The following is a 16953-nucleotide window of genomic DNA, read 5'->3' on the forward strand; positions in this document are numbered from 1 at the left end:
AATCCTTTCGGCCAAGATTGCTGCAAATATTTTGTAATCAGCATTCAGTAATGAAATAGGTCTGTAGTTTTGAATTAACTGGAGGTCTGTATCTTCTTTTGGAATAATTGTTATTATTGCTTCTGTCCATGATTTTGGTACTGAAGCCATGGTATACTCCATGGCTTCATTGTATAATTGCAACATATTCTCTCCCAGTACTTCTTGCATTGTTTTATATATTTCTACCGGTAGCCCATTGGGTCCTGGTGTTTTATTATTTTTTTGCTTTTTCAGTACTTCATCTAATTCTAATTTAGTTATTGGCCTATTGAGAATTTCTCTTTGTTCTTCTGTGATTTTTGGCATTCCTGATTTTCCTATGTACTGTTTTATCTTGTCTTCCTCTATTTCTTCTTGATTATATAAATTCGCAAAAAAATTCTTAATAATTTCTTTTTTGGCCTCTTTACTATGTTGAATTTCCCCTTTATCGTCTTTCAGTTGGTATATCGTTATACATAGGGTATCCCATGTATTTTGTAAAGAGGTTTCCTCTATTTTATTTATCTGAAAGAATATTTCTGGCAGTGACATCATCACAAACGGGTGAGGAAAAGGAGGCTCCATCTCTGATACCCAAATTTCCTCATTAATTGCTCTTTAAGAGCATTCCGAACTTGGAGGGATCGGGAAACAAAAGAGGAATTCGCGAAGCCCCCTGGTGTTGCGCTGTCATCAGGGAGGTCGAGCGATCAATCTCTTAAATTGGTGGAGAAGAAGTCGGCTTTTTTGGTGGACAGGAGTGATGGCGCCCACGCAGATTGAAGCAAATAATGGAAGCAAATTCGAGTGACGGTCAGATAGATCACCTACAATAGAGGCGGTATACAGGAGACGTGCGATCGAAATAGAGGAAGACAAGTGAATTTATAACAGCGGCAGTACAAGAGGAAAAGAAAAAAAGGGAAACAATTACAGCGCGGAAGAGAAAGAACCCATAGAATGACTAAGCAAATATAAAAGAAGGAGAAATAGCGCTTGAAGCGGTGTGAGTGTGGATTTTTACATGTGAGCAGAGGGAGAAGTTTGTGGATTCTGTGGATATAGACAATCCGTTTGAATTCAGGAATTACAATTGACCCAAACCCCAAAAGATTGGAAAACTGAGCGCAGTGGCTGAAATACTGGAAGTGGAGTGAAAGGGCTAAGGACTAAGTGGTGAAGTTCTCAAACACAGAAGACCTGTCTGGACTTCGGACTTTGGATTTATAAATAAATTTGGATAATAATAACTTAAGTTTAAAAAGATTTTAAAACTGAATGCGGAGAGTCGATTATCAGGACAAATAAAAAAGACTGAGACGGACACAGATCACGTTTTTATGACTGTAAAAAACTGAACGAGAGAGGTAAAAGAAGAAGATAACAAAAGACCAAAGAAATAAAAATTAAGTTAAGAGGGAAGTGAATTATTAATTTTAAACTGTTTAATTAGCCAATACGTTTAACATTTAAAAGAAATATATAAGTAATAATATTTTTATAGCTATAAATTGTATTGTGAAATTACAAACAGTGGTTAAAAAAAAGAGAGAAATAAGGAATTATTGTTAAAGTGAAAGATTGGAACTTTAATACAAAATGGCAAATGAGTTGACTGTATGTTTGAGATAGACTGATTGAAAAAGGGAGTAATTGAAAAGATTGCTAATTAGAAAATTAAGAAAACCAAACTAAAAACCTTGACTGATGAAATAACTATAAGTAAATTGATTTATATTGTGAGTAAGAATTAATTGCTCAACTGGGATAATTGGCAATATAATATAATATATATAAGTTGTGTGGAGTATAAGAGGTGTGTGGAGGGGAAAAGAGATACTAAGGAATAACCTAAAAATTGATGTTAAGGTTGGAAAGCTTTACACGAATATTGAAAATGTCTACAACATCCACGATAACAAAAACAGGGAAAAAACCTACAACCAATACGATAGTAATGACTCCTTCCTCCTCACAACAAAAAACAATAGATAGCATGATGGGGAAAGAAAAAGAAAAAAATGGAAATGGCACCAAATGTAATACAAGACATGTTTCAAAAGATCCAGGAAACACTGTTCCAAACACAAGAAAAAATAGCTGAAAACCAGGAAGAAATGAGAATGTTCCATGCAGAGATTAGAAATGAAATAGGGGAGGTTAGGGAGGATATTAAGACCATGAATGATAAAATTGGGGGTATTCAAAATTCTATAGCAGAAAACAAACAGAATTAGGAAAACGGAAACAAAAATAGATCATGTGGAATCAAAAGTAGAAGCAATGGAACAAAAAACTTTACAACTAAATAAAGAAATGTCAGACTCCTTGGCTATGCTCGAAATGGAAAAGGCCTCATACTTTCTGCGATTTCAAAACATACCAGAAAAAAAAAAAGAGGAATTAGAAGGGAAGATGGTGGAGATTATTGCAGGAATGACACAAAAAGAGCCAAAAGAAATAAAAGGACAATTGGAAGAAACCTACCGTGTACAAACAAACTATATAAGAAGACACAGACTGACGAGAGAAGTCCATGTCAAATTCTCAAAAAGATCTATTCGGGATGAAGTCTATAAGAAATCTAGAGAAGAAACAGTGACCTATAATGATAAAGAAATTATAATTCTAAAACAGACAACAATATCAGTTCTTAACACAATTATTGATCAAGTATAAGATAATGTACAGATGGCTGCCAATAGAGGGGATCTTAATTACGTGGGAAGACAAAAATATAAAATAGATACTCTAGAAAAGGCAAGAGAATTTCATAACACACACTTTAGATTAGAAGAAGAACAGGAAAGCAAGGAGGAAATAGATAGTAGAAGTCAAGAAGAAGAACCAATAGAAACAAATCAAGAAAAAGAAATAAAACAGAGGCAAGAAAAAGAGAGAGAAGAGAGAGAAGGTGCAAAAGCAAAGGCATGGATGGAAACAAGAAACACAAAAAGACAGATATGATAGGCAATGGATGAACCGATCAAATTCTTTTCGGTAAATATTAATGGCTTAAACGCTCCAAAGAAAAGGAATCAAATTTTCACAAAATTACGAAAACTAGAAGCAGATGTGATATGTCTGCAAGAAGTACACATTCAAAAAGACTATCAGAAAATCCTAGAAAACCCCAAACTAGGAAAACTATACTCATCTCTGGCCCAAAAAAAGAAAAAAGGAGTAGTGATTTACGTAAAAGAAAAAATACAATCTAAATTAGTTTATACCAATGAGCAAGATAGAGTGGTGATGGTAGAATTAGAAATAGAAAAGAGGAAAATGTTAATTGTAGTGATTTATGCAACTAACCAAAAACTACAGGACTTTTTTAAAGATCTACACATAAAATTAGCAGAATTAGAATATGATGATATTTGTGTAATAGGGGATTATAATGCAATAGTAAATGCAAATAAGGACTACAAAACTGATAAAAAAAAAAAGGAAAAAAGAAATACTTCCAAAAGAATTCTTTATTATGGCTGAAGAACTAAACTTGGCAGATGTGTGGAGGGAAACATATGAAGAAGAGGCCCGATACACTTTTTATTCCCATCCGCATAATTCCTGGTCAAGATTGGTCATGGCATGGATGACCCCAAATATCAAAGTAGAGGTAGAAAAAATTGAGATAGGCACAAACCAATGGGCAGATCATAATCCACTATTCATAAACTGGAAAGGGGAAAGAAGATGTAAGAGATGGACGATGAATCAAAGAATATGTAAAGAAAAAGAATTTAATTTGATGTTAGAGTCATTTGTGCCTCGAGTGAGAACCCTGGTTAATTTGTTCAATGATCCATTGGTTTGTTTTCTTGGTTGTCCATGCTATTCTCAGGAACCTTCTCCAATACCAAAGTTCAAAGGCATCAATATTCTTCCTATCCTGCATCTTGAAAATCCAACTTTCACTTCCATAGAGTGTCACAGGCAGTGGTGGGATTCAGCCCCTTCGCACCCCTTCGGGAGAACCGGTTGTTAACTTTCTGAGCAGTTTGGCAAACTGGTTGTTGGAAGAAATCATTGGGGCAGAGAATCGGTGGTTAAATTACCTGAATCCCATCACTGTCACAGGGAATGTCCCACTTGCACCACTTTCATCTTTTTAGATGTAGACAAATCACAGAATTTTAAGATATTTTCCAAGACTTTCATTCAGTGGTGGGATTCAGCTGGTTTGCACCAGTTTACCTGAAGCGGTAGCTAAAGTTTTCTGCAGTTCAACCAACCAGCTGATCTCACCACTGCCTGACCCCACCCTGCCCCTCCCCTCCCCTCCCAGCTACTCCTTTCTTGGCCTGAAAAGGTAAGGCCAATGGCAGGGGAGGGAAATCTGCTCCGGTCCTGCTGCACCCAACCGAACGGCTGCCTCAGGGAGTAACATGGCAAGGCTTGGCTGCCTTTGGGGCCCTACTCTGGGCTGGGCAGCAGTTTGGCTTTCCCAGCTGGCTGCGATCATGACCCTTGATCACAACCTGCCCTTCCCCTCCTCCCACGGATGGTGGCAAAAAGGAAGGCAAGCCAGGGCTGAGCCACTGCCTCTCACTCGTCCAGCTCGCATCTCCCCCACCCCAGTCTGGACTCACCGCAGCTGCTGGACCTCATCTGCCAGGGGGTGTGGGCAGCCAGGAACCATAAGGCTGTGCTGCCTGCATCACCCCTCCACCAACCAGCCCTCCCCCACCCACCCATCGGCCCACTCCTTTTGCCAAGTGCAGGCCTTACCTTCATGGACAACTGTGGTGAGCAGAGCGGTGTGAGCCCTGCGGGCTGGAAGGTAAGGCAGACAGTGGGGGAGGGAGATCTGCTCCAGGCTTGTTGTGTTCAGCTGAAAGGCCACCTCAGGGGGAGGCACATAGTGAGGCCCACCTTTTGTGCTCAGCTTTGGCTTCTGCGGGGCCTCTGGGTGGGAAGCTTGAGAGAAAACACCTGGTCTGGGCACACATCACCCCAGAGCGGTGCTCTTCCTGGCCCAGAAGCAGTGGATCCCCCTGTTGCAGGCTGGATGCAGGACCCAAGGCAGAGGGGAGGGCAAGCATGCATCAGTCGAGAGCCAGGCCCGAAAGGCAGATGAGCCTCGCCATGTCTCCCCCTACAGAGGTGGCCTTTGGCCAAGAAACCCAACTATCTACTAAGCACAGGAGATTAAAATGGGGAGAACCTGATGAGTGATGGAACTGGTGTTGTGCAAGGAATCTGAAAAGAATGTGATTGCTTTTATAGCCAGGGAAATTGGCTTTTTGTGGTCATCCCATTGCAGGGTTTTTTTATCCCAGTAAAATTCCTTCCTTCCTTCCTTCCTTCCTTCCTTCCTTCCTTCCTTCCTTCCTTCCTTCCTTCCTTCCTTCCTTCCTGTCTTCTTCCAAGGCAGCAATTCTTCCTGTCTTCTTCCAACTCCAACAATCTAGCAATTTGAAAGTATGATGTGACGGGGCATTTTTAGCTAAATAGGGTCTTTACAAGTGAATTGAATCCAGCAAACATAACAGTCAAGGCCCCATAAATGTGATGGATGTGGACACAGTTCTGAGAAATTCAGAACCAGGTCCTATTATCATTTAGCTAAGTGAAAGTTTTTGATTCCAATGTACACAAACCTTTTCTGTAAGCACAGTAGCTGCTTGAATTCCTTGGATCAACCTTGCTATAGCATCACACTTGCCGAGCTATGTGGTTGAATTTTTTTCTTGTGTGGTGTCTAGATTATGCTCCCATTTGCCTAATCATGGCACATCTTCAATAATTCATTTCTGGAAAACCTATTGGGGATTTTTTGCTTCTGTATTTGACACAATCTTCTGTTTCTATAATTTTGGGATGTAAAAGGAAGAGTCCAGCTCTGAATATAATAATACCAGAAAAAAATTAAGCAAGAGAACTCTTACCTGTAGAATTGCTATTTTTGAGAAGTAACTATATAGAGCTCTTGTGAATTGTTAACACAAGCACACATAAGCATCCAACCTTTTTCTTTCAACAGCATGCGACATCATCAGCAAAGGACATAGTATCCAAATATTCATCTCAATCTGGATTCGACCTTGCAGTGAGGATTACTAACACTAGCTGGTTTTGTGGTGTCTCCCACTGAATCAGAATGCAAGCACAGTAATATCACTTTCAATGTCAGGGGCAGTTTTACAAACATTACCTGTAATGATTGCATGTGGGATATTTTGCAAAATCTAAATTTGTATCTATTTTCCACCCAACCCTTTTAAACACACAAGTATAACCCTACATAATATAGGCGGGAGGGACAAGGAGAAATTGCATGAAACTCAGCCTTTAATGGACCTGAGCCATGATTATGTGTGTGTAATTTCTTAAAGTCTGTGTCTGCCTCCCAGGGCACCCCCGTTCTAATTAGATTAACTGTTACTGTCAGGGCTATCTAATTGCTTGTACTGAAGAAAGCAAATTCCAGATTACATATCAGTGTAAAATCAAACACAAAACAGGTGTCTGCTAATTAAAACTGAGATATTAATGAATGACCTGTGTGGTTTTGGTGAATAAGTACCACCCTCAGCATCTGCTCAATAATTAGGTTCCAATTTCTCTTCCCTTTTTCCCTTCAGCCCCCTCCTCCAGAAGTCCCAGTAAATAACATAGAATGCCAAGTTGAAAACAAAAGCTAATAACCTTTACTCTTTAGTGCACAAAAACTGATGTTTTCTGTCCAGGTTGCTGTAAACAAATAAATAAATAAACAAGAGGTAGTGGTTGGTTGGTTGGTTGGGTTTTTTTAGATCCAGTTTCTGCCATTCTTAGAGCAAATTCTGGCTTGAGAAGACACTGTAAAGTTTTTACAGGGTGTAAAAAGGCCTGTTAAACCTTCCAGAGGGGGGAGGGGGAGATAGCAATTTGATTAGAACACTCTTGGAGACCAGATTTCTGCCACTCCAAGAAACATTTGCCATTTGAATTTTAGCTAATTGGACTGCCTACCATGATGACCTCATTCAGCATAGGTTGCACTTTTCCTGGGACCCATTTAAAAATGTAGAAGAATGACTCATTAGGATAAAAGTTTTATTAGATATAACCTGTGGGTGACAGGTTAGGAGGAGAAATGAAAACTTATCAGAAGTAGAAAAGCTCCCTCGAAGTCATGTCACCCAGTTGTCAAATAACGACTTTAAGAGCGTGCCTTTTTCTTTCTTTTTTTAATTGCATTAAAATTCACTCACTGTTGGGATAATAAAAGTGAAATTTGAACTGCTCTTTTTTAGGCCAAAGGAAGATCATCAGTGGGAGGACATAATAAAAATAGCAGGGACCGATCAATTACCCCACCCACCGAGGTGATCAGAACCCCCTCCCCCCCAAAAATGGGTGCTATTTCCAGCCATAGCCATTGACCTCTTCTCTTCAGGTAATACCAGCCCAATTAAATTTTCTTTTTTTACAATGAAAGTTTAATTACTCAATCAAGTTGATGGAGGCTGACCAGTGAATTAAGGCTGTTTTTTGATGTAATTTAAAACTTATTGGAGTGATAGTCAAAAAAATTATTAGGATAATGGAATAATAGGAACTAGAGACAATTAAAAAAAACAGTGGAAACATAAAATAAAATGCTTTATAGATATATAAAGGGCACTAAAGGAAGTAGTTACAATATAAATAACTACAATGATGGAATCATAATAAATGATAAATCAGAAACCAATCATAACATAATCAATGGCAAAAGGCATCTTTGTTCGAATCAGGAAAAAATATACAAAATCCCAATCATTCTAAATATTTAACTTTAAAAGACAGTATTGTATCTATCTGAGTCCGATGGGAACTCTGTCAGATGTAAATGCCTTATTCTCCAATGTGTAAATAGTATATGAACGGGGTATCAGGGGTTAATTTATTCTTCACTCCTTAATGTATTCATAATTCACCACTCCCACATCTAGCTCCTCCCATTGTATATATAAGGAGCTGTCTACATCTTTTTCATTGCTTCTATCTGAGAATATTCAGTGAATATAGAATGCCTGCTGTAAATAAAAGAAAATATATTCAAACCTCTAACTCTCACTAATCTTATTGAGTCTGATCCTGAAAATATTGCAACAAGCTGGTAGCAGAGGATGGTTAATTGACTCAATAAAAACTTAAAAATGTCTAAGAAAGATAGGCCCAACACCAGGGCATACAGCAAAGAAATGGAAACAGAACAAGAAATATTCAACGAATCCACAAACGCAATTTCGAGAGAATCCGAAGAATACACCACTGAAGACGAAGAAATTATAGATGAAAATGATGACCAGGAGGAAATCGAAATAGAGAATAACGAACTCAGGTCAGAAATATTAAAACTATTAAAGAGCCAGAAGAATGATGAAAGCCTCATCGCGAACCTCCAAGATATGCTGAAGAACAGCGGAGCAGCGAGAGAGAAAAACATCACTAATGAAAAGTCTAAAGACCCAAAAACAGTGAGTGATATGACTGAAGAAAAAAATATTGTGAAGAAGAAAAACGGTGATCCAGCGCGAAATTTTGAATGGCAGCCATCTTGGTTTCAACAGGCCTCCAAGGTGAGCGAAGCAGAGCCAATCAAAAAGCTCAATTCAAAATTTCTGGCGCGAAAAACGTTATCAGACAACGAAAATGAAAAAGAAGATTCAAACTCCTCAGAAGAATCAGAATCAGAAAGTGAAGGTGATTCAACAAACTACCAAATAAAATCAGCAATGAAAACGCTTTTTGCTGCATTTGGGCCAAAACTAAAAATTACTAAAAAGCTAACGAAGAAACGAGCGAGCAAGCCAATGCCTCAAGACCTGCCCGCTCCTATCCTGACTACGAGAGCGCCGACGCCTGAACCCAGAGAGCCCTGCCGATACCGCCCCACGCCACAGACCGAAGCAAGCACCAACGCCATCAGAAGAAAAGGAAGAACAGCCGCCGCCGTCAGGACTCCCAAAATCGAACCAGAGACCGATTCATCTGAGGAGGAGCAGAACGAGCGAGCCGCGGTGAGGAGAACCTTTCACGACGACTTCAAGGAAGAAATGGACAACGCGCATGCGCAAGACTACGCAGACGGCCCGGGAAGACATGAACTGGCGAGGAGACCGTGCAGGCTCGTTGCGAGCATCCCCATGCCGTTTTGTAACTTTCTGCATTTACGAGACCACGGACTGCCTCAGGTTGTAAGTAATGGACCTAATAATGTCGGAAATTTACCCAGTGACTTCCCAAAGCTAAGGGTAGATGGCATTAATTTGCAAGAATGGTATCAACAGCTCCAGGTTGTCTTTATGAAGGAAAACTTACTATTTTTTATCACTAGTCCCCCAAAAAGACCTTGGACTCTAAAAATAGATTGTTTACACCATAGAGCATTTTTCTTATTAATATCTAGTGTGTCTCCTGCAATGTATCACAGCATTAAGCCAAATCTGACTGTTTCAGAAATTATTCAATGCATGTTTAATTTGTTTCACAGTGACAGTGTAGCTACCACCACAAGGATGTCTAAAGATTTCTTTTCATCTAGGATAAAACCAGGGGTTTCCATAAGTGAGCACTTAATATCTTTAAACAAAATAAGAGCTGAGCTGCATTTGAGGGGGGAGGTGATTTCAGACCAAACAATGAAAAGTGTTATTATCAACTCACTTGATCCATCATGGGACAATTATATAACACATTTAGACACAATCAATCTAGGATACTTATCCATAGAAAGTCTATCCAATAAATTAATAGCAGAAGACAATTCAAGAAGGAATCGTTCTAACAATCCCATAGAACACAAACCATATAGGAAAGTAGCTTTCCAAGAAAAATATAATGAAACATTTAAATGTCATAACTGTGGATCCAGGGAACACAATAGGAGAGATTGCCCCAAAATTTCAAAGGAAAGACATAGGTCAGAATATAGAAACAAATACAATTATAGACAGTCTTCCATAGATAGACATAGATATAGAAGCCCACCAAATTACAAAGAGAATAGAGGGGGCAGAGATAATTCAAAGGATAGAAAATCTGGTTCACTAAATGGGTTAAATAAACAAGACAACACTAACATACAGCAAAATGAGAACAATAATTGGCTTATTGATTCTGGAGCAATCAATCACACCACTAATAACAAAAATATATTGTCTTCATTTATAGAAGATAAATTTGTAATAAAGGTAGCTAACCAAGAAAAGGTTCAAGTATTAGGTAGAGGGAATGTAACCCTGCCTGGTCTAGGAAAAATAGAGGGGGTATTGTTAATACCTGAAATACCTCATAACATACTAAGTGCCATAAAACTAAGTAGAGATTCTGACATTAACATTGTTTTTTCTAAAGGAAAAGCGACTTTGGAGAAGAATAAAATAAATATAGGCACTGTGATGATTAAAGGAGGCCTACCTTATCTGATAACAAAGGAAAAATGGTTGCATAACATTGATTCAAATATGGAAGATTGTATTGAAGTAGATAATGAAAATATTAGCAACAGTGACAATGATGAATGTAAAATATCTCATGATCACGTAGATACACACAATGAAAAAAAACCAAAAATAGGTAAGCCAATTCATGATGAGTGTGCTCACATCTTACATAGGAAGTTAGGACATGCCAGTTTTCCTGTAGTACAAAAAATGACTGAACACGCAGAAGGTGTTAAAATAAAAAATTGTGAAAACTATTTGGAATGCTCAGTATGTAAATCTACAAAACTAAAAACTAGTCCCAGACCAAGAAAATCTACTAGATCAACCAACAAAATTTTTGATTTAGTACACATGGACTTAGTTGGTCCATTAACTCCATCAATCACTTATAGAAAACGTTACTTCTTGACAATAGTAGACGATTATAGCCGCTATGGATTTGTTTATACATTAAAACACAAAGATGAAACCTTTCAAAAATTTAAAGAATTTTACAAACGCATAGAAACACAACACAATATCAAAATAAAACAAATTATGACAGATAGGGGATGTGAATTCATGTCTAAAGAATTCTCCCAATGGTTAAAAGACAAAGGAATGTTACATTACACATCTAGCCCTTTTTCTGCGTTCCAGAACGGGATTGCAGAGAGGAAGAACTCAACATTACAAACCATGATTAGATGCACATTGGAAGATGCTGGCTTAAGCAAACAATTCTGGTCAGAAGCCTTACATTATTCAAATTACACACAGAATAGAACCTGGTCCAGCATTGTAAATAAGACACCATATGAAGTGATGTATAATAGGAAACCAAAATTAGCACACATGCACATATTTGGAGTCACTGCAGACGTACACATACCTAAGCAATTAAGAAGAAAGGGAGAAAACGTATCCAGAAGACTCAGATTTATGGGTTACGAGACAGGCACTAAAGGATACAGATTCATTGATAATAATAACAAATTTATAGTCTCCAGAACAGCTGTGTTCCACGAACAGGCCAACTGGTCTAAAATACATCTTAATGAAATATTTCCAAATAACCACAAAGATACAAAATCTCATGAGAAAGAGACTATAGAAAAGCAAGATATCAACAAATATAAAAACAAAACCAAAACATGGACAAATAGCCAACACAAAATAAAAACTGATACACTAACAAAAAAGGAAGCAAGATATTTGCATGATAACGATAGTAAACCTAAAAGAACTATTAGAAACACCAGAAATCAAATACCAAATAAATACAAGGATTATATAATGCATATGGATGGTGAGCCAACAACACCTAATACATATGAGGAAGTGTTAAAACTCCCTAGTAAAGAAAAGGAAAAATGGGAATTAGCGATGAAAAAAGAGATGGAAAGTTTACAAGGACTAAATGTATTTACACCTGCAGTTGCACCTAAAGATAAAACAATTATTGGTACCAGGTGGATATATAAAATTAAGAACTTAGAGGGAGGTAATACCCTATACAAAGCTAGACTAGTTGCACAAGGTTATGCACAGAAATATCCGGAGGACTATACTGACACGTATTCCCCCACAGTAAGAACAGAGAGTGTCAAAACAGCTCTAGTGGTAGCATCAGCACTCAATCTTGATGTATTCCAATATGACATACAGACTGCGTATCTACACGCAAAACTAGATAAGGAAATATATGTAAGAGCACCTCACAGTCAATACACAAACAAAAATGAGATTTGGTTGTTAAACAAGAGTTTATACGGATTAAAACAATCTGGTAAACAATGGTATGATTGTTTAGTAAAAGTACTTAAAACCATGGACTTCAATGCTACCACTGCTGATAACTGTTTCTTTGTAAAAAAGGGTGATGATTACATAGAATTTGTATTGATTTATGTGGATGACATTTTATACATAGGAAAACATAAAGAGAGAAGAGAAACTTTTGTATCTAAGCTAAATGAACATTTCTCGTTAAAATCTCTAGGCAAAGTAAACAAATATCTTGGTGTTCAAATTAATAAGACTAAAAGAGGATTCAAACTTACTCAGAGAGATAAGATCATAGAACTTTTAAATAAATGCAATCTAAATAACGCCAAACCTTGTGATACTCCTATGCAAACTGACTTTCTAAGAAATACTGATGAATCTTCTCCCGAATTCAAAGATAACACATTTTATAGATCAATCATAGGTTCACTTCTTTATATATCTAATTGGACAAGACCAGATATCGCTTTACCACTTAATTTATTATCCAGACATGTCAGCAAGCCAACAATGTATCACTGGGAAGCTGTTAAAAGAATTTTAAGATATCTGAAAAGTACACTAGACTTTTGTTTAATGTTAGAACCTAACAATAATAAAGAACCAAAGCTTACATGTTACGCAGATGCGGACTGGGCTGGAGACACCTCATGTAGAAAAAGCACATCTGGCTATATATTCCTCTTAAATGACTGTCCAGTTTACTGGTACACTGGTAAACAAGAACTAGTGGCCACTTCAACGACAGAAGCAGAATATGTTTGTTTATCCAAAGCTGCAAATAACCTTGTATGGTTTAATGATTTAATTTCAGATGTTTGGAAAAAACCTGCTTTGCCTTTTGTTATGCATGAAGACAACAAAGCAGCCATTGAAATATCTAGATCTGACGCCATTGGACAAAGGTCCAGACACATAGATATAAAATTTAAACATGTGGGACAATTATCTCAGGATGGATTTATTAAAGCAGTGCATTGTGATACTTCAGAACAATTAGCTGACATATTGACAAAACCTTTACCTTCTAAGCAGCACAAATATTTAACTTCTAAGTTGTATGTTTTGTATTATCCTGAATCTGAATGTAATTGGTGTTGCATAACGAATCGGCATTTAGAGGGGGATTTGTCAGATGTAAATGCCTTATTCTCCAATGTGTAAATAGTATATGAACGGGGTATCAGGGGTTAATTTATTCTTCACTCCTTAATGTATTCATAATTCACCACTCCCACATCTAGCTCCTCCCATTGTATATATAAGGAGCTGTCTACATCTTTTTCATTGCTTCTATCTGAGAATATTCAGTGAATATAGAATGCCTGCTGTAAATAAAAGAAAATATATTCAAACCTCTAACTCTCACTAATCTTATTGAGTCTGATCCTGAAAATATTGCAACAAACTCAAAAGTCTTAAATCATTTTTCGGTTGAAAACAGTAAAAGTTAGGAACATTACAAATGGAAGTTGTTCTTCAGAATTTTTTTTTCAGCTAAGAAAAATCAAGGATAGATTTTTCTCCATCTTAAATGAGAGAAGCAAAAGAAATGGACTAATTTCAACTCGCAAAGCATCCCTGACTCGCTCTCGAGTTGCCATAGGCAAGGGGGATGGGAAACTGATGAAGCAGCACAGCAGCCAAAAACAGAAGCACATTCCAGACATATCTCTATCAAGGCTGTCTCCCAGTGTTACCCCCAGCAGCTGAAGGGGAGTGATGTCTACAACCCGCAAAATTGCTCCATTGGCGAATGTGATTGATGACACACCCTGGGGGGAGGGGGGAAAGGGTCATAATTGGGTCATACATTATGTGGGGTCAGAGTTGGCTTCACTTGGAATGTGCCAACATGAAGCTTCTAATAAATAACTGGATTTCTTTTGAAGCTTGGCTCGAGGTTCATGATTTAATTAGGGCATCCGTCAGAACACTGACAGTCTCCTAACGGCTGAGACAAGGTTCTCTTTTTGACTGTGTTAGTATTTTATGTGTAACTCTTAAGGCCATATATATAACATCTCAAGCGCTTCTTGGCCATCTCAAGCACTTCTGAAACCACTCTCAAATTCAATTGTTACTTCTTTGGATAGTCCAGGGCTATTTTTACATCTATACCTTTTTACGTCAATCAGTGTACCAATTAAAACTGTCACTACATTGATGAATTACTAATTCCCTTGATCCTATGTTTCTTAATTGGATTTCTCATTTCTGGACTCTCTTCTCAGTACCAAATTATAAACTGCCTGCTTCAAATATTTTCTACTTGGTATCAAAAGCCCCTACTGGCTTGTCTAGATTATCCTTGACTTTTACCTTTCATCTCCTCAACTCTATCTTTAAAGTAGAATATTAGAAAAAAACTAACTTAATTGTATAATTTAAAAATATATTGTAAAGTATTATCAATTCATATTTTCATTGATACATTGCAAAGCTGATGCTGATTATTGTGTTTAATTTGATTAAGACGTATGTCACTATATTCTATTGAAAAAAAAACAAAATCAGTTTCTCTATATCAAAAGTATTATTACATTGCAAAAGAACTACGTGAAAAATGTAATAACAACAGAATATTGCATGTCTAGAAGTAACAGAAAGGTAAAGTCTTCTTAGTATTATTTCTGTTCATTGGTTTTATAAGTTCCAATAAGGTCTAACGAGCTTTGTATTCCTCCAAGGTTGGATGGATGTGGTATAAACAAAGGTAAATATCAGAGTTTAATTGCTCATTTTAATTATGCAGAACTGCAGATACATTACCTTTATGCTTTTGGACTTCAAAGTAGCTTCTAGAAGAGTATGTTCTCTTTATTGTGCATCAAACCTTTGCAAGAATTCGGGTCTCATGGCAATTTTTAAATGTCTGCATCTTTCCATTGAACAGAGAAGAGAAAAATAGAGACTCAGAATATGAATTTTTAAACAGAATTTGATTCAGAATTTGGCTCCTCAAAGAAGTCAAATTTGCATAAAGGCTCAAGCCAGAGCACTAAACAATATGTTTTATCTAGCAGTTGTATCAGTTAGATTTCAGTTGACCCAAAGTCTCTGAAGCATCCTTAAAACATGAATTTGGTTCAGCTGATCTAAATTTATTTATTTACTGAATTTATATGGCCGCTCATTCATTTTCAGTGGTTCTAGGTGGCTTACAAAAAATATAAATCTCAGTAAATTCTATCATTGTCGCATATTCCTCATTCACAGAACACAAAAAGTAACCTGATTCACAATCATTCTCATCCATGTTATTGTTGACCATTTTGCTTTGTAATGCACTCTATTAAAAATGGCATGTCTACTAAAACATATGAAAAATGAAGCTTTGTTGTCAACTGTAGAGTCATTAAATTGTCAAGCTTCAAACAGCATTTTTGCTGTTGCAACTATTTTCGCTTTTCAGCTTGCCAACAAATTATCGGGGGAGGGAAGGGGGAGATAGAACGAAGCTCCAGATATCAAGATGCCAGCCATGGGAACCAAGGTCATTTCAGCAGGTGTTTAGACAATGTGACCTGGCCTAATAGGGATGAGTGAAAACTTTAACTATGTGGGATTGCATGGGAAATAGTTAGATCTGGTTTTGCATCCTATATTTGCTGACATTAAAGTTTTGCATTGAGGCTTGCTTTTGGTTGGGTTCATCAGTTGACACCTTGACAGTTGAAATCAAATCTACCAAAATTAAAATCTACAAAGGGATCCTGGATTCCTGCAGCCTGTCTGTCCGGTCACCTCCCAAAGAGCTTTGAAAACCCAGGAGAAGTTGTCCAGGATGGAACATAAAGGGGAACAGATGGTCAAGCCTGGGACTGTCATGGCAAAAGAGACCCTGGCTGCTGCACAGGTGGATTTTGGCACCCAAATGGTGACCTGGTTGAAGGGACAGTCAGAGAAATTCAAATAGACACCTGTATGGGAAGAAAGCCTGGCAGCCAGGGGATTCCATCAGCAACCGAGGAACTATGGCGGGGTGTGGTACTGAAAGCATCCAAAGCCGAGTTCCCTCTATTTCCCCCTGGAATGATGTTTACCTGAGTCCTGAGATGGAGAGAGAAGAGAGGAGCAGACTGGGAAGAACCTATGCAGTGGAGGTACCTAGCAGCCTGCTGCAGCCCATTGGTCAAATAGTTGAGTGAGAGGTTCATCAGAATGGAGTTGCAGGGAGCAGAACTGGCATGGCAGACAGCTCAAGCAGCCAGAGCAAGACCTGGCCAACCCTCAGTGCCTCTTCCACAGCTGCTGCCTCAACCCCAACTGAGGATAGGGGGAACTACAGTCTTGGGAGCAGCCAGCCCTCCCTGCACTGCTGTCCTCCAGCTAGTACTGACCCCAGGGCAAGGTGCTGCAGGACCCCAGTGAGCAGCAGCTCAACCACATGGCATTGCCAAGCAGCCCCAATCACAGCCAGTGGCAGCAGGTGCACAGCCTGGCCTTTCCCCCATGGGGAGGGATAGCCACAGGGTTACTGGGGCACCCCAGGACCTTTTCAAGCCTCTACCAATCAAGGCCACATTCGATGGGAGACCAGGGAAGTTGGCATTCTTCCTGTACCAAGTATGGGCTCACCTGGACCACTACAGCCCAGCTTACATTGATGATGTGTCCTGTGTGAATGCCATTGTGGCAAACCTGGAAGGAGAAGTGGAAGAATGGGTGACAAGCCTCCATGATGAAGAAGCCCCAAATTGGTGGACCCTGATGTGTTCCTGGTGGAGCTCAGAGATCG

Source organism: Pituophis catenifer, unplaced genomic scaffold (genome assembly GCF_029215685.1).
Source record: "Pituophis catenifer annectens isolate HBS135680 unplaced genomic scaffold, rPitCat1.0.hap2 SCAF_12, whole genome shotgun sequence".
Taxonomy (NCBI): Eukaryota; Metazoa; Chordata; class Lepidosauria; order Squamata; family Colubridae; genus Pituophis; species Pituophis catenifer.